A 23,520-nucleotide genomic window follows, 5' to 3' on the forward strand; every position below is an offset into this window, starting at 1 on the left:
CAAGTTTTCCCTTTTGTGGTTTTAACAGCTCAAATTTCTTCTCTTTTATACTCTCTTTCCAAACAATTTTCCCAATAACTCTAGCCATATTATCGTCACTTCGATTGATTAACCCCAATCTGGCTAAGTTTTTCACTTCACATTCCGGCAGTGTATTCAACGATCTTAACAGTCTTTTAAAATACTGAACACCGTCATACCTTTTAATCACGAAGAGCCTCAACTGCTCATCATAGATCCAGCAAATAATCCCTTTCTTCGCTTCAGCATAGCCTTTAATGTTGTAACTCTTCTTAAACATTGTAGGGACCGCCGGTTTCTTCGTTTTGACGAACCACTGAGCATAGCCTTCCTTCCATCTAGGCTGCTCTTCCCATTCAGACTCATCATTCCCAATCTGTTGACTCATATCTACGTTCTCGACTTGCGGTATCTCATGCTCCACATTCTCCTCTACTATCTCTCCCTCTTCTATCTCTGTATCAATCACAATATCTTCACCAATCTTCTCTATCACATCACTCGGTAATACATCATCATCACCAACCAAACCATCATCCATCTCCTCTACATCCACCACCACCACATCATCACCACCAGCTGCAGTTGTCGACTCCCCCTGAGTTGTGGAAGTTCCAAGAGCTTGAGTAGTTCTTGGTAGCTCACCACCTGCATCTTTCGATGCATTGGGATCATCGTCTCTATCATTTCGTCTCTTGGTCCTCAACTCGTCGCCTTTACAGCTCGTCTCCCCCTGAGATGCCAAGAACTCCTTGAAAGCATCTATGATTTTACCATGTTGTACCAGGAGGGACGACTGCATCTGATTCTCTGTAACTAGGCGCTGAATAGCCTGGGTCTAGATAAGATTAATCCTTGACTGCTCTGCCACGACCCGTTCCAGTGCTGCTATTCGTTCTGAGTCTGAGAGGGTTGCATCGAAATCGAACCTCATATGTGATATGTCTTGAGTGTACTGAGGAGGGATTTCCGATGTCACCGGGACCTCAGAAGTAGAAATAGACGTAACCGCAGGTGGTATCGTCATTGATAACCCTGCAGTGGCCACAACAGTCGACTCGATAAAGCGTGCCACGACCTCCGATGGAGTAACAGTCGGAGGCGGCTACGAAACTATTTCCGAAGCCGAAAGTTGGAAAGTAGTGGGTGGGAGGCCAAATGTAGATGAGGTAGCCACCACGGGAACACCCGTAGCGCTTGGCCTTGTAACCTGTAATGATGAGGGAACCATTGTCATACCGGATAGTGCTGGTGGAGTGAAACGTACCACCCTAGAGCTCTCACCGGCTCCCGTTCCTGCACCTATCCGTTCCCTTCTTGACCTCCTTATCAACTGTTGTACCTCTTCCTCATAGTCTGACTCGTCATCATCATCTGTTCTCTTTCTTTTCCCATGTAGTCTTTCTCGAGTCACCATAATCCTTCTCGCCTCTGCCATTTCATCATCAGAATCAGAACCAGCCACCGTAGCAGCTGTTCTAGTAACATTCACAGTCGACACTTGGGCTACCGAGACCTGTACATTTTCCTCTGGATCCACCCGATCCATATCAAAGAAGCCTTGACCACCAAATTCTGCATCAAGGTCCACGTTCTCCTCCGGTGACACAACAGGAGCAGCAGGTAGAGGTGCTCCTGCCTGTTGTGGTGCCGGGTCCCTAAACTCATCCCCACGAGCAGGCACATACCCCGGGTTGATTAAGTACCCAAAGAGTGGAGTATGGCGAGGACGAAGCTCAGGTTTGCTCCTCGCACTGGAGGATCTGCATTGGGCGAAGATCCGTTTGTTCACACTCTCAACATATCGGATCGGACGGCGCTGAGGAAGAGTTGGAGCAACATGATTCAAGATCATTTGTAGGAATCTTGGATATATGATGAATTGCTCACGCGCCATCGCTCTTCGTTGACGATCAATCTCATAAAAGACCATCTGACTAAAGCTGAATCGCTTGTTGTAAGTCAGAGCAGTCATCGCTGACTGCATGGTCGCGCCCATGCCATCAGTGCCCGCCTTTCTCCCTGACATGCATACTATCATAACATGCATGAGAAAGCGCCACTGGTCAAGCAGAAATCCCTTCCTTCTCTACGAATCCCCCAAGGGACCAGAATAACCCATCCTCAAAAATGCTCCATCACAGAAAGGAGCTACAAACTCTGTCGGGTCCTCTCTTGTCTCATTTCCAAACCGCAGAGCCGCCCGGATATGTTCAGAAGAGAACTGAACAATCTGATTGTTTACTGTTGCGCGCATCACCGGGGGTTCGACTCTACAGTCGTATTCCACGGTCTGCCAGAAATCCTCAATGTTGGGCAAGGATATCGGCAAAGTTGTTGTAATGGCGTGGAATATCCTCGAGCGTAACAGAAATGTGATGATTTCGCGGAAATCATCAACTCTGCTCGCCTCCGGGTCTAATGTTATATACATGTTGAGACCCGGGAAGAATTGTCTCTGGTTATCACCTCCATCATCACCGCCTGCACCACCTGCTCCAGCAACAGCAGCCATATCTGCAACAAACAGGTTAAGTTAGATAAACATCAAAGCGAAGCACAAGTTCGCCTGTTACCATGAGCGAAGTTGTGATCTATTATGTACAGGCAAAGTTAAAGGTGGGGCGAAGTTGGGAAACAACTTCGCTTCAACTTGAACTTCGTCTGATAACTGTTATGTAAAATGGTCCAGGCGAAGTTAATGAGAACTTCGCCTAATCACAACATCGCCTCATAAGATAAGCCTCAGGCAAAGTTAAACCTCAGGCGAAGTTACGAATAACTTCGCCTAAACTGTAACTTCGCCGAATTCGAATCGGCAACAGTTAAGGTTGTTGAATCGAATCGATTTGGAAAGTTTTGAAGATTTCGGCCAGTTAACACATGATTTTGAGTTGATTTGGACGATTAATATGGTTACTATCACGTGAAAGAAGTTTGAAAATCGGGTGATAAGGGTCGAAAGACGAGGTCGATAATCGAGTCGAAACGACCGATTATTAACCTCAAAAACAATGATATTAGAACCCTACACACCTATAATCGGATTAGAATCTGAAAAGAGAACACAGATTGATCGATTAAATATGATCGATAAGTTCGCCGAGGTTGACAGAAGATAAGTTCGCTTTGAAATAATGATCAAGTCTGACCTTAAAACTTCCTTATATAGGGCCAAGGTTAGTACAGGCGAAGTTGTCTATAATTCGCCTATTCCAGGCGAAGTTAAGAACAAGTTCGCCGGTATTTACAAAATACGCCCCTATACTTTGAACGATTTGCAATTAAGTTTTAAAACATCCTTTAAAGCGTTAAATGAAACGATCAAGACCAAGTAACCAGGTATAAAATCATACAACTACAAAAATAGAAAAACTTTTAACTATAAAGTACACGGGATCAAATTTCAGTCTGGACAGGGACTACCATGTTTTAGAAAAGATCCGAACAGGAATCATACTAATTACATGACTGTCACACAGATCCGTGTTCAGCTGGATTATGACATAAAGAAACAGGTTGTAAGCAGGTAATATACTTAAAATGGTTTTCATCGTTTCTGTGATACGAGTTAGGTTCAATTAAGCTCAAAACTTAAGTGGGCAACAACTCAGAGATTATGATGCCTCCTATCTATTCTCAAAGCGTATTTGGCTTTCCCCAAGTCACCCCGAATTGACCTCGACCCGTAGTGTCTGATTAAGTAACAATTACTCTTCGAACTTAGACTCTGTTTCCCGTTCACCTTCTTGCGTCTTGATTGAGAATCATTAACCTTATGAACTCTAGAATACACTTTTTTTTTTCGATTAATATGTATATACACAACTTCAAGTAGAAAACAACTGCAAGTCCCGAATCTGGATCACTGCAGTGTCTTGACACGCTATCTTCACGGGAATCAGAACACTCACGGGCTCGTGTATGACTGGGTAATCGCTTTTCTACCTATCATTCAGAAAGATATTTATGAAGACATGCACAACTCTTAAGGAGTTTCCACGTAAAATCGAGTAGATTTAGTTAGTATCACTTCTACTTTTACGCACCATAAAAAGCTACCATGACATACAATGACTGTTCTTAAATTTTTCAAGCCTAATAACTTCACTAGTTAAGCACACACAATCAGTATATCTATTACTTTCCAAGGTTGGATCAATTTTCTGTTAAACATAGTAAAGTAACTTTTTACGAAGTAGTAGACTTGAAAAATAATTTCATTTCCCGAAAAGAAAAAATTTTAACTGCTATCGTCCCGACCAGATCAAAGTCTTCAGGTAAACGGCTATCCCGAAGATCCAATGGATCAGCTGGACCGACCACATACAAGTATGTGTCCTTCTAACTAAGTATGATCGACTAATTTTCAACGAAAGAATAAAAACACATCATAAACCGCCCCGGTCACTCTCAGTCATCTGGTTAATGGCTATCCTCAGATTCTACAAGTAGAAATGAGGACCAAACATATCCGAAGAAATGTCCATCAAACTAAGGCAACCGACATAATTCTAAGCGATAGTGACGTTTTTTTTTTTTTTAAACAAACATAGAAAGCACGGTTACTCGGGATTGATCATCCCATTCAGCTCAACAAGGGTTTGAAATCTAGATTTGTCAAACGCTTTCGTGAACAAGTCAGCGAAATTATCTAACGTGTCAACCTTTTCGAGCTCAATCAGTTTCTTCTCAGCACAATCCCGTATAAAATGATGACGTATGTCAATGTGTTTAGTTTTACTGTGCTTAACGGGATTGTTAGTTACTGAGATAGCAGCAGTGTTATCAATGCAAATAGGAGTAAGTGAGAAATTCAGACCATAGTCGCGCAACTGTTGTTGAATCCAAAGAATCTTGGAGCAGCAGTTGGATGCTGCCATGTATTCTGCTTCACAGGTTGAAATTGCGACTGAAGTCTGCTTCTTGCATTGCCACGACACCAATCTGCCACCAAGAAACTGACATCCACCAGTTGTAGATTTCCGACTCTGATTGCACCCTCCATAATCAGAATCTGTGTAAGCGACTAGCTCCAAGTCTCCTCCTCTCGAGTACCACAACCCCAGCTTCGGCTTGCTTTTGAGATACCGCAGTATCCTCTTCGCACCCTTCAAATGAAATTCTTTTGGGTTTGCCTGAAAGCGTGCACAAAGACAAACATCAAACATTATATCAGGCCTAGAAGCAGTTAAGTACATTAAAGAACCTATAATAGCCCGATATTGGGTTGGGTCCACGTCTGCATCGTTGTCTGAATCAGCACCCAATTTATGATTGACGCAGACTGGAGTATCATATGGAGTGCTGTCCTCCATCTTGAAGCGTTTGAGAACATCATGGACATACTTTGTCTGATGAATGAACATCCCGTCTTTCTTCTGATCAACCTGCAATCCTAAAAAGAAAGTTAGTTCACCCATAGCACTCATTTCAAATCTCTTCTTCATGACAGCCTCAAACTCCTGACACATGGCGACCTTTGATGCAGCAAAGATAATGTCGTCCACGTAGACTTGCACCAGCAGAAAGTCGCTTCCTTTTCTCTTGAAGAACAACGTGCTATCAATCTTACCTCTTTCAAACTCATTCTCAAGCAAGTAATCGGATAACGTTGAGTACCAGGCACGAGGTGCCTGATGTAGTCCATACAGCGCTTTACTTAGCTTGTACACGTGATCGGGAAAGTCAGGGTCAGGAAAACCCGGAGGTTGCTCAACGTACACAACCTCATCGACTTTACCATTTAGGAACGCGCTCTTCACATCCAACTGAAAAACTTTCATCTCCTTATGAGCAGCAAATGCCAAAAACAGTCGAATGGCTTCCAATCTTGCCACAGGAGCAAATACTTCATTGTAATCAATCTCCTCTTGCTGATTAAAGCCTTTAACAACCAGCCTCGCCTTATTCCTGATAACAACCCCTTTCTCATCTCTCTTACATTTGAAGACCCACTTCGTGCCTATCGCATGCACATTCTTCGGTTTTTCAACCAAATTCCATACTTCCATTTTCTTAAACTGAGCTAACTCTTCTTGCATGGCTTCGACCCACGAGCTGTCCTTAAGAGCCATTTGATAGTTCTTTGGTTCAATCTGGCTGATGAAGCAGGTGTACAAGCATTCGTTGATAATGCCCGTGTCTTTAATGCTTGTGTAAACACAGGTGTGCTCATTCACGCTTTTTCTTGTTTGTACACCGGCGGACAGATCACCTATCACATTCTCCAACGGGTGATTTTTGTGAATTCTCGTAGTCGGAACCGAACTGACATTTAGATTATCTTCCAAGTTCGAAGATAGCTCATCCATGGTTGATTGATGTTGAGAGTGAAACGGATTGATGAATTCCTCTTCAGTAGAGGCAGCAGGGGTATTGACAGCATTTGACGAGGAAGGCTGACATTCATCATACTGTGGTCTTTGCACCAAAGTGTCTTCCTCATCGCATATCATCTTCGTAGCAATTCGTTCCTCATCTTCTGCAAAATCCAAATAAGGCATGTTAAAAGATTTAAAGAGTCTATCATAGTCGAAAACCCCAGCGGGTCCCGAGCTTGGTTTTGGTGATTTGTAACTTGTGATGTCAGTGTTACACACCACCTCAACCTTGCTGTTCGATGTATTAAAGACCCGTCTGTTGGGAGTCCCAACAACGTATCCGACTAAGATTCCTTCGTCGGCTACTTCACCAAATTTAGAATTGGTCTTTAATATCGAACATGGGGACATGAATGGTTCAAGACCACTCAAGTTGGGTTTTCTCCCATGCATAAGTTCATAACAGGTTTTATTTAATCTTTTAACAGTTAACACTCTATTAAGGATATAACAGGCTGTAGCAACAGCTTCAGCCAGAACACCACGGGAAGTTTAGAATCAGCCAGCATGGTTCTGGCTCCTTCAATTAAAGTTCTGTTCTTCCTCTCAGCCACTCCATTTTGTTGCGGAGTATACGGTGCACTGTATTGGTGTTCTATCCCCTTCTGTAAGCAGAAGATCTCCATCTCATAGTTCTTGAACTCAGTTCCATTGTCACTCCTGATGAATTTAACCCGTTTCCCCATGATATTCTCAACTTTGGTAACCAAATTCTTTACCATCTGCACTGTTTCATCCTTTGACTTCATGAAATATACCCAGGAATATCGAGAGAAATCATCAGTGATCACCAAGCAGTAAGATGTTCCTCCTAGACTTTTTACATTCACGGGACCGAAGAGATCCATATGAAGTAATTCTAGGGTACTGACAATTGAATTGACCTTCTTGGTGAGATGGGATTTCTTGGTTTGCTTTCCCTTCTTGCATGATAAGCATTTGTCTTCGATTTGAAATTCTTCAAGGGAACCCCCAACACAAGCCCATTTTTGACAAGGTAGTTCATCTTACGAAGATGAATGTGCCCCATTCTCCTAAGCCATAATTCGGACTCTGATTCAGTCGCTTTTGACAAAAGACACGATTCTTCAGTGGCCATTTCAGTAGACCTCATATCCATGATATATGTATTCTTCACTCTTGGAGCCTTCATAACAATCCAGTCCTCTGGTATCTTAAAACCAGGATACAACACTATCGCCTCATTCTTCCTGAAATGCACAGTATAATCCTTGTCACAGATCTGCGAAACACTCAGCAGATTGTGCTTCAGTTCTTCAACAAAGTTAACTTTCTCTAGCGTCATCTTCCCGTTAGTCACAGTCCCAATTCCTGTGATCTTTCCACCGCTCTCTCCTGCGAAACTCACTCTACCACCTTGAACAGGTTTCCAGTCTTGTAACAATTTCTTGTTACCCGTCATGTGCAGGGAACAGCCGCTATTCACAACCCATTGATTGTTGGCAGCCCTGTTCAACTGTTCCTGCACTATTAAAGCAGATTATTAGAATCTTGGGACCCAAGACCTCTTGGTCTTGGGTCGATACATCCCGTACCTTGGCTGTCCAAAGTTAGTATCATAATCATTTCTGTGAGTCCTAACAGGATACCTTCTTGTGGATTGTCTATGAGGCCATCCAAACCGTCTTGAATTAAATGAATTATTAGTTATGGTTTGGGTGTTACCAGTGAAAAACTGAGATCTATTTCTTTGAAAACCTGGATTAGTCCATTTTCTGAAATTCGATGGGTTTTCAGTTTTATCATTAAATTGATTACTGTTAGCTCTTTTCTCAGATTTTAAAGGCCTCACACCTCTGAATTTTTGCTTCAGAGGGCAATCAGCAACAAGATGTCCTTGTTGATTACATGTAAAACAACACCTGTTTTCAACTTTCTTATCAAAAGTTGTCTTAGATGTTGAGGCTGTATTACTGCCCGTTTGTCTCACATATGGTGGGACATACGGGTTTAGTGGTGACTTCTTTTCAGATGTTTTCTTTTTCTCTCCACTTTTTGGTAACACTTCCTCTTGATTTGTCTCACTCGACTCAGAAGACTTGTCCGAGTTAGATGAGACAGGACTCGGAGCAGAAATCTTAACACTTGCAACAGGCTTACTAACTTCTGGTTCTTTAATCGTTACTTTAACCGGAACTGTCTGACCATAGTCAACATCGACAGATTTCTGATTACTAGGGTCAAAAGTGTAATTATGATTGAAAGGTGGTGGAACTTCATGATAACCAATTCCTCCCCTTTTTGGAGAACCTTGATCACTAACGAGGTGATCAAGTATAGCGGAGGAATTTCTGAATTGTTCAAGTTTCCTGTTAAGTTCCACCACTTTTACCTGGTGATCAGCTATCTGTTTTTCCCTCTCAGCTATTAGTTTGGTTTTCTCTTCTAGAACTTCATAGCTAAGATCAATCACTTTAATTTTTTCAGCAAGCTTTGCTTTAAGACTTTTAATATCTGTTTCACTAGCTTTAATTTTTACTTTGTAACTATTTTCTCTAGCTTTAGTGAAATGATGATCTTTCTTTAAAGTTTTATATTGCGCATCCAAACTAACAAACTGATCAGTTAGAGTTGTCAGTTGTTCTGACAGATGTTCACACTTAGTACAAGGGAGTTCGGTACTTACCTCGGAGAGCTGGTCTGCTACATCTGCCATGTACGCTTCATTTTCGCCAGTTCCCTTCTCACTATCTGCATTTTCGATGTTTGCCAAGTTGGCTTGTTCAAATACTTCTTCAACATGCAGATTCCAGTTGTACTCCTCGTTCTGTCTGGAAATCATGGCTCTATAGTCATTACCACTACCACTTTGCTGTGTAGATCTGTTCTGACTGCGTTCTACACGTTCATTCTTGCATTCTTTTGCAAAGTGGCCATTCTGCTGACAGTTGTAGCAGCGAACCTTCGTCTTATCAAACCCTGGCCTCTCACCGACAAACTTCCTGCCAGTCTTCTTCATGAACCTCTTTACCCTTCTCACTATCATGGCCATCTGCCACTGCAGATCCATCTCCTCCAGATCATCAGCATCGATCTGGTCATAGTCTTCATCCAAAACTGCAGGATCAACGATCTTACCCTGAATGTAGTTCTCATACGAAGCAATAAAAGATGCATAGAGAGCAAACTGCTGTTCAGCAGATTTGACACTCATGGGCATCTTCGAGTAGTTGTTGTTTGAAACACTTGGGGAATAACTACTCTTGGTCGCTTGAGGTTGAGAAGCATTTGATCCTCCAGCTACATAGCACACATCACCGTTCATGTTGAGAGATACATGTCCCTCATGTGTTGAGCTCGCGCCTGACTCTCCCTTAGAGTAATAAGCAGATGATTCAGTTTTCGAACTTGATCCAGAGTTAACCTTTGCACCATACATACCCGGATCTTGAACATGATCGGTAGGTGTCTCCTTTCGTACCATGTTCAGTTCAAATGTTCTTAGCTTGTTAACTGCTGTCTCCAGGTCATAGTCAGCAAAGTCTTTATCTTCTCTCATCAACACTGTATACATCTCCCATTTTGGTGGGAGAGCATCAAGAAGCTTCTCAACAATCTCATCTTCTTTGTATGCAATTGAATAGTTGCTGAGTTCAGTCATCAGATGATAATATCTAGTGATGATATCATCAAGTGATTCATTTTTCAGATACTTGAAGACCGAGAATTGGGTTTTTAGAAGTTTAATCTTCGAAGCACGAATTCCCACATTGCCCTCAAAACGGTTTTCAAGAGCTTCCCAAAGCTTTCTAGCAGTCTTATACTTTCTGAAAGTGTGCAGAATCTCTTGTGGAAGAGCCATTGTAATTGCTGCATGAGCTTTGCTTTCGGCTTCATACATTTTCTTCTCTTCATCTTCCATCTCTTTGTACTTCTTGATCTGATCACGACCCTCATACTCAGCAGTAGGTGGAATGTAACCATCTTGCATGCATACCCACATCTTGGCATCTTGATACTTGACATATTGTTCAAAACGATCTTTCCACGCTACATAATCAGTTTTCTTAAGCATCTTGGGTGCCTTTGTAGCCGAACCTGCTTCTACTTCCATCTTTACCAGTTCGGTAATGTTTATCGAAGACATCTTTCACAAAACTCAAAGTAATCCGAAAATCAAAAAATTTCTTTTCAAACAGCACTGTTGGCGAAGTTGTGGATAACTTCGCTTAAGACTTAACTTCGTGTGAACTTGTAACTTCGCTCACTTTCTTAAATTCACCGGATTGGCGAAGTTGAGAATAACTTCGCTTAAGTTGAGCGAACTTGGGAGGTAGGCGAAGTTGTGGGTAACTTCGCTTGAAGTAAGCGAACTTGAAGAGGTAGGCGAAGTTGTGGATAACTTCGCTTAACCTTATATCTTCGCCGAAACCCTAGTAACAGTGACGGCAACTTCGCCTGATGAACACGAACTTTCTGCAGATTAGATTTCTGGGTTTTTCGAGGTGTGTGAAGGTGTTATGGGTTGTTTAAGATTGTAGGAGGAGAGTATAGCACAAACGCTCAGAAAACTCGTCCCGCAAATAGTCGAACGGAACGATTTCTATACCCGCGTGATAATCCTGAACCACACAATCGAGCAAAAGCTCTGATACCAATTGTAGGTTCCCAGCCGGATCTACACGAGATATCGCGTTCTACGTAGGTGCGGAATCCCTACGTAAGACGTTACGAGTATAGAAAACAATACGATTAACACACGATATGATAATCAAACACGTTGTATACCAACCTTAAACACGTGATACGAAGATCACTTGATTACAGACTCTCTCTCTCGAATACTCTCTGGAAAACTGTGTGTAAGTTCGTTTTGAAATAAGCCGTAACCTAAACCTTATATAGACACGACAACTTCGCCTGGCATGTTCAGGCGAAGTTGTCACTAACTACGCTTGTCTAACAAGTTCGCCCATATCAGCGAACTTGTTAGTAACTTCGCTTATATAAAACATAAAACATTACAAACGCGATTACAGACACTAGACACTGAACTACTGACATCATGCACCAACAGAAAGAACCTTTGAAGGAGCCACAAGCAAGGCCAATTGAGGTCCATGAAGGGGACTTCATAACCATGCAGACCAATGCTCCTGCTGGACCAACTATCGACGTTGAGACAATATATCCCGGACACAGCTATGGAGTGGGATATTTTGATCACACGAGAGGTAACACTTACAATAACTTATCTTAATCATGGTGGTATGCAGGATGCAGGAATCAATCAAACTATAGCCCGTGAGTTACAGAAACTCAAGGATATGATATCTAGTGTACCAGGAGTCATCAAACCCGTCCAGGAGTTACCAGCATGAAGTTATAACATATCCAGATTCACTCCTCTAATTTGTGATGCGGAGATACCAAAGCACTTCACCGCCCCTAGTATGAAATTGTATGATGGGTCCACTGATCCTGAGGAACACGTAGCCTTTTACCGAGAAAGGATGGAGATTAACCTGTTCCAGAGAAACTGAAAGAAGCTTGCTTATGCAAAGGCTTTGGATCAACACTCACAGGATCTGCCTTCAAATGGCTGCTAAGTCTTCCTCCTATTCGATTACTTCTTTTTCTCTTTTGATCAATCTATTTAATAGTCAGTTTTCATGCAGTAGATCCTTTGAAAGTTAACTAGTGATTTATATAGGATTGTCCAACCTCGTGGGGAACCCCTTAGACAGATCCTTACTAGGTTTGGAAGAGAGGCCTTGGAGATTCCAAACCTGGATATCCCGATAGCTGTTGAGGCATTCAAGATCTTGTTATGAACCCTTTCAGGAACTTAGATGAAGTCTGAAATAGAGCTCTAAGGTTCATCAGGTTAGAGGAAGATCAGAGGATACAAGATCAACTGAACACCCCAACAAAAAATGAATCTCAAGACAAGATACAAGGATCCTACTTCAGAAATAACAATTCCAGACCATATTCCAAACCAAATGGCCAGAAGATCAATGCTGTGGAGGAAGAAGAGGACGATGAAGATTGTCCTAGAATATCCGATTATTGTTTCTCAGTAGATATGGGAGGAGTAATGCTGGCTGTTAGAAGCTTGGGTGATAAAGCAAGATGGCCAAGGAAAAACGAGAAGGCACCACCCCCCCCCCAAAGATAAATCAAAATGGTGTTCTTTCCACGAAGACTTCGGCCACATGACAGAAGACTGTATCGCCTTGAGAAGGGAAATCAACTACCTCCTCAAGAAAGGCTACCTCAAGGAGATGTTCGGAAGAAAGAAGTCAAGGACCCAGGATCCTGAACCAGTCCCGGAAAAGGCTGCTCCACCTCCAACAGATGCCCAAGTTATCAATGTGAACTTCGGAGGCTCTGACATATGTGGGACTTCGTATTCTGCTGCAAAGAAGCACGCTAAAGAGTGTAAATTGGAGAATGGTGAAAGGCCAATCAGGACTTCTACAACAATCGAGAAAAAAGTCATCTTTTGATATGATAGAGTCAATGTCCAGGATCCTCATCACGACGGTTTGGTCGTTACTTTGTTTATTTCTAACCATTATGTTCACAGGATCCTCATTAATGGCGGGAGTTCGATCAACATCATCCAATTAGAAGTACTCAGAAAAATGAATATTCCAGAGTCCGAAATCGTCCCAAGATCCTCAGTCCTCGTAGGATTCAGTGGAGAAACAAAGAACACACTGGGGGGACATCAAACTCACCATATACATAGAGGGAGTAAATTCTATTAAAAAATTTTGTGTTATCGATACTTTGTCTTGTTGCAATGTTATTCTTGGAAGGCCTTGGATACATGAAATGAAGGCAGTTCCCTCTACTTACCATCCTGTGTGAAATTGCCTACCCCATGGGGGATAGCATGATTGAGAGTGACCAACAAGACGCCAAGGATTGCTATACTTCTTCAATGAAGCCTACAAAGAAGCTAAGGGAAGCATAGCAATTACAGAAAGCAAGGAGGAACGCCATGGAGACTAGGGAACAAGATTCTAAGGAAGTAGTCTTGCACCCATAGGATCCTGACGACAAAGTCCTAATTGGAGTGGAAATTCAAGAATCCATCGAGAAGGATCTAATATCCTTCTTACAATGAAGAAAATCACTTTTGCATGGAAACACGAGGATATGGCAGATATTTCTAAGAACGTTATAACTCATAAACTTGGAATTGATCATTCTTTCAGGCGTGTTCATCAAAAAAGAAGGAAATTTACCCTGGAAAGAAATGCAATCATCCAGGAAGAGGTACAGAAGCTGTTGAAGGCAGGTATGATTAGGGAGGTAAAGTATCCAAAATGGTTAGCCAATGTGGTTGTTGTTCAAAAGAAAAACGGAAAGTGGAGAGTATGTGTCGACTTTACTGATTTGAAGAAGGCATGTCCCAAGGATCCTTTCCCTCTCCCCCACATTGACTCTATGGTGGATGCTACCGCAGAGCATGAAATGCTAACCTTTATGGATGCTTCATTAGGATTTCAACAAATCCAGATGGAATCATCTGATCAAGAGGATACAACATTTATAACCCCTACGGGCATATATTGTTATATTGCTATGCTGTTTGGTCTTAGAAATGCAGGTGCAACGTATCAGAGATTGGTCAATATGACGTTCAAGGATCAGTTAGGAGACACCATGGAAGTTTATATTGATGACATGGTAGTGAAATCGAAGAGGGCTGAAGACTATCTCAAGGATTTATAAGTAGCATTTGACATCCTTGACAAATACAACATGAAGCTAAATCATGCTAAGTGTGTATTTGGCGTCAAGGCCGGAAAATTCCTTGGATATTTGGTGACCAAAAAGGGGATAGAAGCGAGTCCGGAGCAAATTCAAGCTATCATAAACCTCAAGTCCCCAACGAATGTCAAAGAGGTTCAAAGATTAATAGGAATGGTAGCAGCATTGAATAGGTTCATATCGAAGTCCTTAGAGAAATGTAAAGATTTTTATGACATTTTGAGGAAAAACAAGAAATTTGAGTGGACAGAGAAACATGAAGCTGCCCTGATCGCTTTGAAGGACTAATTATCCTCGGCACCCGCTCTGATGAAACCAGTGGATGGCGACCATTGATCCTTTATATGGTTGTTTCTCTCACTGCTTTAAGTGCAGTCTTAGTAAAGGATCATGAAGGTAACCAACATCCTATTTACTATGTAAGTAAAAGTCTCCTTGATGCAGAATCGAGGTATTCTCACCTAGAAAAACTTATTCTTGCTCTAATTATGGCTTCCACTAAGTTAAGAAATTATTTTGAAACTCATACTATTATTGTAAAAACTAACTATCCTATAAAGAATGTACTTAGAAAACCAGAAATGTCAGGGAGAATGGCTAAGTGGGCTGTCAAACTGAGTGGTTATGATATTCAGTATGAGCCTAGAAACGCGATCAAGTAATAGGCTCCAGCAAACTTTGAGGCTGATTTCAGTAGTGACATAGAGGAACAAGCCAATCTTGAAGTTCAACAGTTTGAAGAGACCAAGGATCCTTGGACACTCTTCACTGATGGAGCCTCAAATGTTAAAGGAACAGGATTAGGAATGCTACTAAAATCGCCACAGGGGGACATACTACCCCACTCGATAGCTTGTGAATTCCAGGCCACAGAGTATGAAGCACTCATTGTAGGTATACAACTAGCTAAAGGTATGAGAATCAGGTATCTTCAAATCTTTGTGGATTCATTATTGATTGCTAATCACTTTAACGGATCATATGCAGTCAAAGGTGAGAAATTAATTAAATATTTAGATATAGTAAGGGATCTTGGAGGATCCTTCGATTATTTTAACATCACACAGGTACCTAAGGAAGAAAATGCAGGAGCTGATGCCTTAGCAAACCTAGTTTCAGCCTTGAAGCTCCATAAGAATATAAAAATTCCTATCATTCATGTTTTATCTCCTGTAATCGAGGAATGCAAAGCAATGAAAGTAGATGGGAATCTACTTACAGATCCTCAGGATCACTCTTACTACCATTCATCCTGGATCCTTCCAATAATGAAATATCTCCAAAATGGAGAAACCCCGAAAGAAGAAAACCCCAAAGCTTTCAAAGCCAAGGTATCTCAGTTTACCATTATACATAATATGTTGTACAAGAAATCCCTTGTAGGTCCATACTTAAGATGCATCGAAGAACCTGAGATCCAGGAAGTGTTAAAGGATTTCCATGAAGGAGATTGTGGAAACCATACAGGGGGCAGATCACTATTCTCCAGGATCCTAAGGACTGGATACTTCTGGCCTACTATGAAAAAGGATGCTATGGAATACTCAAGGAAGTGCGATGCTTGTCAAAGGCATGGCAACATCCTACACCAGCCAGCAGAACCTTTATACCCTATTGTTTCCTCATGGCCATTTATGAAATGGGGGATGGATATAGTAGGCCAACTCCCCACAGCTCTAGGAGGAAAAGTCTTTATGTTAGTAATGACTGACTATTTCTCCAAATGGATAGAAGATGAGACATTTGCTCAAGTCAGGGAAAAGGAAGTCATATACTTTATTAAACAAAATAGTATTACTAGATTTGGTATCCTTCTGAAATTATTTGTGATAATGGTTCCCAATTTATTGGGAAAAGAACTACTAACTTTTGTGACAGCTGGGGAATTAAGATGATCACTTCAACACCGGTTCATCCACAAGCAAATGTCCAGGCAGAATCAAGCAACAAGATCATCATCAACAACTTGAAGAAGAAGCTTGGAGCAAAGAAGATCAAATGGGCTGAGGAGCTACCCTATGTGCTTTGGGCAGATAGAACAACTCCAAAGAACGCCACAGGACAAACACCATTCTTATTAGTCTTTGGAGTTGAAGTAGTAATCCCTACTGAGATGGTGTATCCAATTGCCAGAACAAGCATCCATGATCCTCAGAGGAATGATGATAATTGTTTTGGTCAAAAATTGACAATAGTAATTTTACAACCAAATTAGTAAAATGGAACTAGGTGCTTGTAAGTATGACTTTGAACACAGAGATTTGTTGCGAGAAAAAACCCTGTTATCCTTAGGATAACAAGAAAAAAACCCCGGGTGGTGAAAACTATCACCACCGATTTATTAATAATAAAGTGGTTACAAATGGTGGAGCTTAATCGGATCGTGATTACAATGAACGAGTACTAGTAAGTCTCGAGTGATAAAAAGTGTGTGTGTTGTGATCCGAGGTAAGCTCTATTTATACAAGAATAAAGCTAACAATATGCCCTATATTTAAGGAAACTTTTGGACTAAATCAATTAGCCGTTAATCTTGTTAGTTAACACGTTCCTTTTGCTGCCACGATTTAATAACGGCAAGAGCGAGTCTTCGGGAGATCATATCAATGGTCTTTGACCTGATAAACAAGGAAAGTAGCAAACAAGGTGTTAGTTATATAACATAATTAGGATACCTGTTACCTTGGAGGATACCGCATCCTAGATTTGTTCTGAATAATGTTTGCTGAGGATACTGAAAATCCGAGCCCTAACAATTGTCCCCAAATTTAACAGTTGTAGACAAGGTTTACAGCTGTAAAATTTTTGAAATTTGAATTTTGAATATCTGCATATGTGGACGATCTTTGTTACAAGTGTCCATCATCCGTGACCCTTGAGCATCTATATTTATCCAAGATAAATAATCCTAATTCATTCAACCGTCTTCATAGGTAATATAATCTTTTCTTATTTCTCTTGATCTTCATCTTCTCAAATCATGAGTCCGAAACTCCATAGGTCTGGTGTCGAAGATTTTGTATCATAAAATCTCCTTGCTAGTCCAGCGACCTAGATATGTATTTTTGGTGATACCGATATTACTAATCTTTAGTCTCAAGGTTGTTTTCCTCCGCGAACTGTTTTTAGATCTTTTGATGCCGCTCTTTCCTCTGACCATGTTTCAAAAACCTAGATCTGTTTTCCGTTTTTGCCGTTTAAAATCGGCTTTTCGTACCCATTTCCTGCCTTTACCACTGAGTTCTTTTCCAGAACTGGTCTTAGTTTTGCCCAAACCATGCCCATGGTTTGGAGGACCTTGTTCGTTTTGGAGAGATTAATTGCCGACCATGCCTTTGATTTCACCCTTTCTGAGCTTGTGTCTGTGTATGACCTTCGCAGCCACGGATCTTCAAGATACCTTCTTAAAACTAAATCTGGCCGAACCCTGCTCGTTCTGAGAAAAACCCAGACAATTCTTCTTCGTTAGGAGAGATTCTCTCCCGCAGTCTGATAATCTTCCTTATCTGTGGGTTTCCAAAAGTAGGATAATTTATCTTGAAGATATACATTGACATCTTTGTAACTGATATTTTGTTTTTTGCAGCTTTGAAGTTCTTCAAGATTGCCCCTCCCACCAAAGAAACCGAGGATAAGCTTGCCTCTTTCTTTCTCATTGACGAGGAAGAGAGAACATTTTATTTCCAGTCAAGCCTTCAAGAACCATCTCCGTCCGTGAGCTCCATTATGTCTGGTAAGAAATATTAAGATATTAGTGGGAAACTTAAGGATCAGAGATACTAACTTGTATATTTGTAGGCAAGTCTGCTCCTGCTTTTGCTCTTGACGACATTGACAGCATAGTATCCACCCGAAGCACTATCAAGAAGGAGCTCGTCCCTAGCTCTATCCCTCGTCCAAAAGGCAGCAGAGTGAAAGGTTCTAAGAAACGGAAGAGTCAAGAGACCAGCGACTCTATTCCTGTGCATGACATTGACTTTCATGATGCTATGAGTACGACTCAACAGGTATCTTTCACTTTCGTCATGATTTCCCATATCCTGAAGATAATATATATTGAGGATTCCTTATTCTTGTAGGGCCTTGAGTTTCTTTCCTCCCGGTTCACTGCCATGAGCCTTGAACTTCATGAAGCCCAGACTCGCATTTCTGAATTGGTGAAGATAGGGACCACAAATACCAGTCTTCTTGACAAGAAGATCAAAGAGTTGGATGACGTGAAACAAGAGATGTCAGCGGCCAAGAAGGAGCTGATTCACCAGGAAGCGGAATGCTTGGTAAAGGTTCAAGAGGCCATGGAGGGGGTGAAGAATCGGCTACTGTCTATGTATTTCAGTCTCAACTCAGGATGGCTAAGGAAGCAAAGGATGTTGGTCTGGATACTCCCTTTTGGGATGTAGCTGGTTGGGAGAGGATCTTAGCTGAGCTTAATGGGGAAAGCGTGGAGGATGCTGGTCCGAGTGGAATGGAGAAGGCCGTGGAGGTGGCCATCAAGGACTCAGTGACGTCGGTCGGTGGCGAGGTGCAATTGGGCGATGATAGCGGCAAAGAAAAGGCTTGAGCCCAATTTTTTATGTGTTTGTGATTTGTTATGGGTTGTAATGCTTGTTGAACAATTTTGATTTTCCTGTCTTGAACAAGTAAGCTTAGGATACTAGGATACATGGGTGGAGAGATCTTGGTTTTCCAAGACGAAGCCCATGTTATCCTGACTTTTGAACATCCGGCAATATTCGGGTAGAGGGATCTTGGCTTTTCAAGACGAAACCCGGATGTTGCCCTTTTAATTTCCTGCACTTATGTTTAGTAATAATATAATCTTTTGGCTTTAAGCATTGTGTTCAGTAACTTACAAGTTTTAGTTGGAATATTACATGTCTTTAATTTTTTGAAATAAGTTACTGTTTCGAATAATGTATCTTCAAAACACGCTTCTTGAGTACTTTGAGAATTATAGTTTCAGAAAAAAGTATCTTTTAAGACTTTGTATTGAAATATCCTGAGGATCATATATCCTGAACATAAAATACTTTTATGTTTTTAGAAAACATAATCAAAAGATTTATTAGGAATTAATATAAAATATCTTAAGGATAATATATCCTTACGCCTTGTGTGAGTTATCACAATCAAACCAAAAGATCATATCTTGCAATATAAATTGAGTGATAGAACTAAGCGTAGGGAATACCTTCATGGAGATCATTTATAAATCTAGTTAGCTTACATATGACGTCCCCAATTGTTGAGCTTTTTGAAGTATCATGTTTCAGGAATTTTGCTGAGTCAAAAACAACTTTGTAACATCCCTCCATTTAGTGATTGTCCGATCTTTGATCTGTCAAAACAAAGTTAGATAATCCTGGCGATAAAGCCCATTTACTGGCGATAAAGCCTTTGCACTTGCGACTAGGCCTTTACTTGAGAGACATGAAAATGTTTAAGCTTGAGATAATACTGGGGGAAAGTCCCAAATGTACGGGCATGTAAATGCAAAAACTTGAGATAACATGAAAATGTTATAAACCCGTATGTGTGACACGTCTGCCACTTATCTTAAGGATTCGGTATATAGCCAACAACAAACGGATTATCAGCTGGTCTGGTCCGCCTGCCTCGAACTATATCCGAATCATCGTGCGCTCCAGGCGTTTATTGGAAAGGTGAAAACCTTTAAACCTTAGAAGATATCCAAGATATCTTATTCGTGTGTGAGGTGATCAGCCTCTAACTGTTGTGAAGATAACATATCCTTGGGATAACTGCAAAACACTAAACTCTTGATGAGGGGTGGGTGTTAGCCTGGCTAACGCCCCTCCGATGCTTAAGTCAGTAAACTTGATTTAGAGATAATTAGGTTCAAAAGTATAAAAGTAAATGAGGGAACATACCTTTATCCTGAGGATACGAATGTACCAATCAAGGATATTAACAAAAATATGCTTTAAAGTGGATAGCGTTCCAGGCTCTTGGTATAGGAATACCTTCCATAGTGATTAACCTGTAGGCCCCTTTTCCTGCTTCTGAATCGATCAAGTAAGGACCTTCCCACTTTGGAGCTAGCTTTCCATCTGCTGGGTTAGTGGTATTCTGAAATGCCTTTCTTAACACCATATCACCTACTTGGAATCTTCGAATCCGAATATTCTTGTTGTAGGACTTGGCTATCCTTTGTTGTTATGCTGCCATTCTGATCTTGGCGAGATCTCTGAGTTCGTCAATGGTATCTAGGTCTTCAGTAAGGCTTTGGTTATTAGACTCAGTATCTTGGATGCTGGTTCTTGCTATGGGGATCACCATCTCTGTAGGGATAACAGCTTCGGCCTTAAACACCAAAGAGAAAGGTGTTTGTCCTGTTGCATTTTTTGAAGTGGTTCTATCAGCTCAAAGAACAATTGGTAGTTCTTCAGCCCATTTTCCCTTCTTGGATCCCAATTTCTTCTTTAAATTGTTGATGATGATCTTGTTACTTGACTTTTCTAGACCATTGGCTTGAGGATGTATTGGAGTTGAAGTCACCACCTTGATTCCCCAACTTTCACAAAAGTTGGTTGTTCTACTACCGATGAATTATGATCCATTGTCACAGACAATCTCTGCCAGGATACCAAATCTTGTCAGTATATTGCGTTTGATGAATGAGATCACATCCTTTTCTTTAACTTGAACAAATTCCTCAGCTTCGATCCATTTGGAGAAGTAATCTGTCATTGCCAGCATAAAGACCTTTCCACCAGGAGCTTTGGGCATCTTTCCCACAATATCCATTCCCCATTTCATAAATGGCCACGGGGATATGATAGGATATAATGGTTCAGCCGGTTAATGCAAGATGTTGCTGTGTCTTTGGCAAGCATCACACTTCTTAGAGAAATTCATTGCGTCTTTCTTCATAGTTGGCCAGAAGTATCCTGTTCTCAGTATCTTGGATACTAAGGCTCTGCCCTTAGTGTGGTTTCCACAATCACCTTCATGTATGTCTTTGAGAACTTCTTGTGCTTCATTATGTTCCAAGCATCTCAAGTATGGACCTGCAAATGATTTTCTATACAAAACATTATTTAAGATAAGAAACTGGGTTACCTTCATTCGGAAAGCTCTTGGGTTTTCTCCTTCTGGTTTCTCGTTATCCTGAAGATACCGCTTTATGGGATGGGACCAGGATACTAGATTATCCTTAGGCTTTAAAGACTCCAAGACTTCGTGGCTTTCTTTTGTTGCTGGAGTTAAGATATGTATGATGGGTATCTTGATGTCATTAGGTATCTTGAGAGCTGATGCTAAATTTGCCAAAGCATCTGCTTTAGTGTTTTCTTCTCTTGGTACCTGTACTATATCAAATGTTTCGAAACATATAGCTAATTGCTTAACTATTTCGTTAAGTTTTCTGCATTTACTGCATAAGAGCCATTGAAATGGTTAGCTAATAACAACGAATCAACATAAACTTGAAGATACTGACATTCATATCCTTAGCTAATTGCAAACCAGCTATTAAGGCTTCATATTCAGCCTCATTATTAGTAGTCTGAAATTCACAAGATATAGATAGAGGTATTATGTCCCCCTGTGGCGATTTTAGCAGGATACCTAGACCTGTTCCTCTTATGTTGGAGGCACCATCGGTATGCAAAGTCCAACTCTCCTTGATCTCCAGTTGTTGAACTTCCTTTTCTACTTCCTCAAGTATATCCTGGCTAAAATAAGCCACAAAGTCGGCAAGTGCTTGAGATTTTATGGCTGTCCTTGGTTCATACAAGATATCGTATGCATTAAGCTTCACAACCCACTTTGCCATCCTACCTGACATTTCTGGTTTTCTCAAAACAGCTTTAATAGGATAGTTAGTTTTTACATGAATAACATGAGTTTCAAAATAATGTCTTAATTTAGTAGAAGCCATTATAAGTGCTAAAATCAACTTTTCAAGATAAGAATACCTGGATTTAGCATCTAGTAGACTTTTACTTACATAATATATTGGATGTTGTTGATCTTCATGATCTTTGACTAAGACAACACTTATTGCACTTCCGAAAACAGCTAAGTATAAGGAGAATGGTTCACCATCAACTGGCTTCATCAAGAGTGGCGCTGAGGATAAGTATTCCTTCAAGGATACCAATGCCCTTTCTTGCTTTTCTCCCAATTCAAACTTTTGATTCTTCCTCAGGATATCATAGAAATCTTTACACTTCTCTGAAGATCTTGAGATGAACCTATTGAGTGCAGGTATTCTTCCGGTCAATCTTTGGACATCTTTGACATTTCTTGGTGACTTGATGTCCAGGATGGCCTTGATTTGTTCAAGGCTTGCTTCTATTCCTCTTTTGGTGACCATGTATCCATGGAATTTTCCTGCTTTAACTCCGAAGTGACACTTGGTTGGATTCAACTTCATGTTGTATTCATCCAGAATGTCAAATGCCGTTGCCAAGTCTTTGAGATGATCCTCAGCCTTTCTTGAATTTACCACCATGTCGTCTATATAGACTTCCATCGTGTCCCCAACTGGTCTTTGAACATCATGTTGACTAGCCTCTGGTATGTTGCACCTATATTTTTTAGTCCAAAAGGCATTGCAGTATAATAGTATATACCTGTGGGAGTCATGAAGGCTGTATCTTCCTGATCTGAAGGCTCCATTTGAATTTGTTGAAATCCTGAGGATGCATCCATGAAGGTTAGCAGCTCGTGGCCAGAAGTTGCATCCACCATTGAGTCAATGTGTGGGAGTGGGAATGGGTCTTTTGGACAGGCCTTATTCAGGTCTGTGAAGTCCACACACACTCTCCATTTTCCATTCTTCTTCTGGACTACAACTAGATTGGCTAACCATCTAGGATATTGGACCTCTCTTATCATCTTGGTCTTGAGTAGCTTCTGCACTTCCTCTTGTATAATAACGTTTCTCTTAGGAGCAAACTTCCTTCGCTTTTGATGTACCAGCCTGAAAGATTTATCTATACCAAGTTTATGAGTAATTATAGATTTAGAGATACCTGTCATATCTTCATGTTTCCAGGCAAAGGTAGAAGCTCTTTTCTTTAAGAAGGATATCAACTCCATCTCAATATCCTCAGGAATACTTGTTCCTAATAATACTTTGATCTCAGTATCCTGAGGATCCAAAGATACTTCTTTTACATCCTGCTCTCTTGCTTGCAGGACATTCCCTGGTTGTTTCTGTAATTGCTATGCTTGAGTAGGCTTTGTATTCCACTTCATTGATGAAGCATAACATTCCTTGGCATCTTGCTGATCACTTTCAATTTTGATGACTCTCTAAGGACTTGGTAGTTTCACACATTGATGATAAGTTGAGGGTTCTGCCTTCATGTTGTGGATCCAGGGCCTGCCTAATATC

This window comes from Bidens hawaiensis, unplaced genomic scaffold (genome assembly GCF_021521415.1).
Source record: "Bidens hawaiensis isolate Kalapana, Puna unplaced genomic scaffold, B.hawaiensis_p1.1 tig00001016_1, whole genome shotgun sequence".
NCBI classification, from domain to species: domain Eukaryota; kingdom Viridiplantae; phylum Streptophyta; class Magnoliopsida; order Asterales; family Asteraceae; genus Bidens; species Bidens hawaiensis.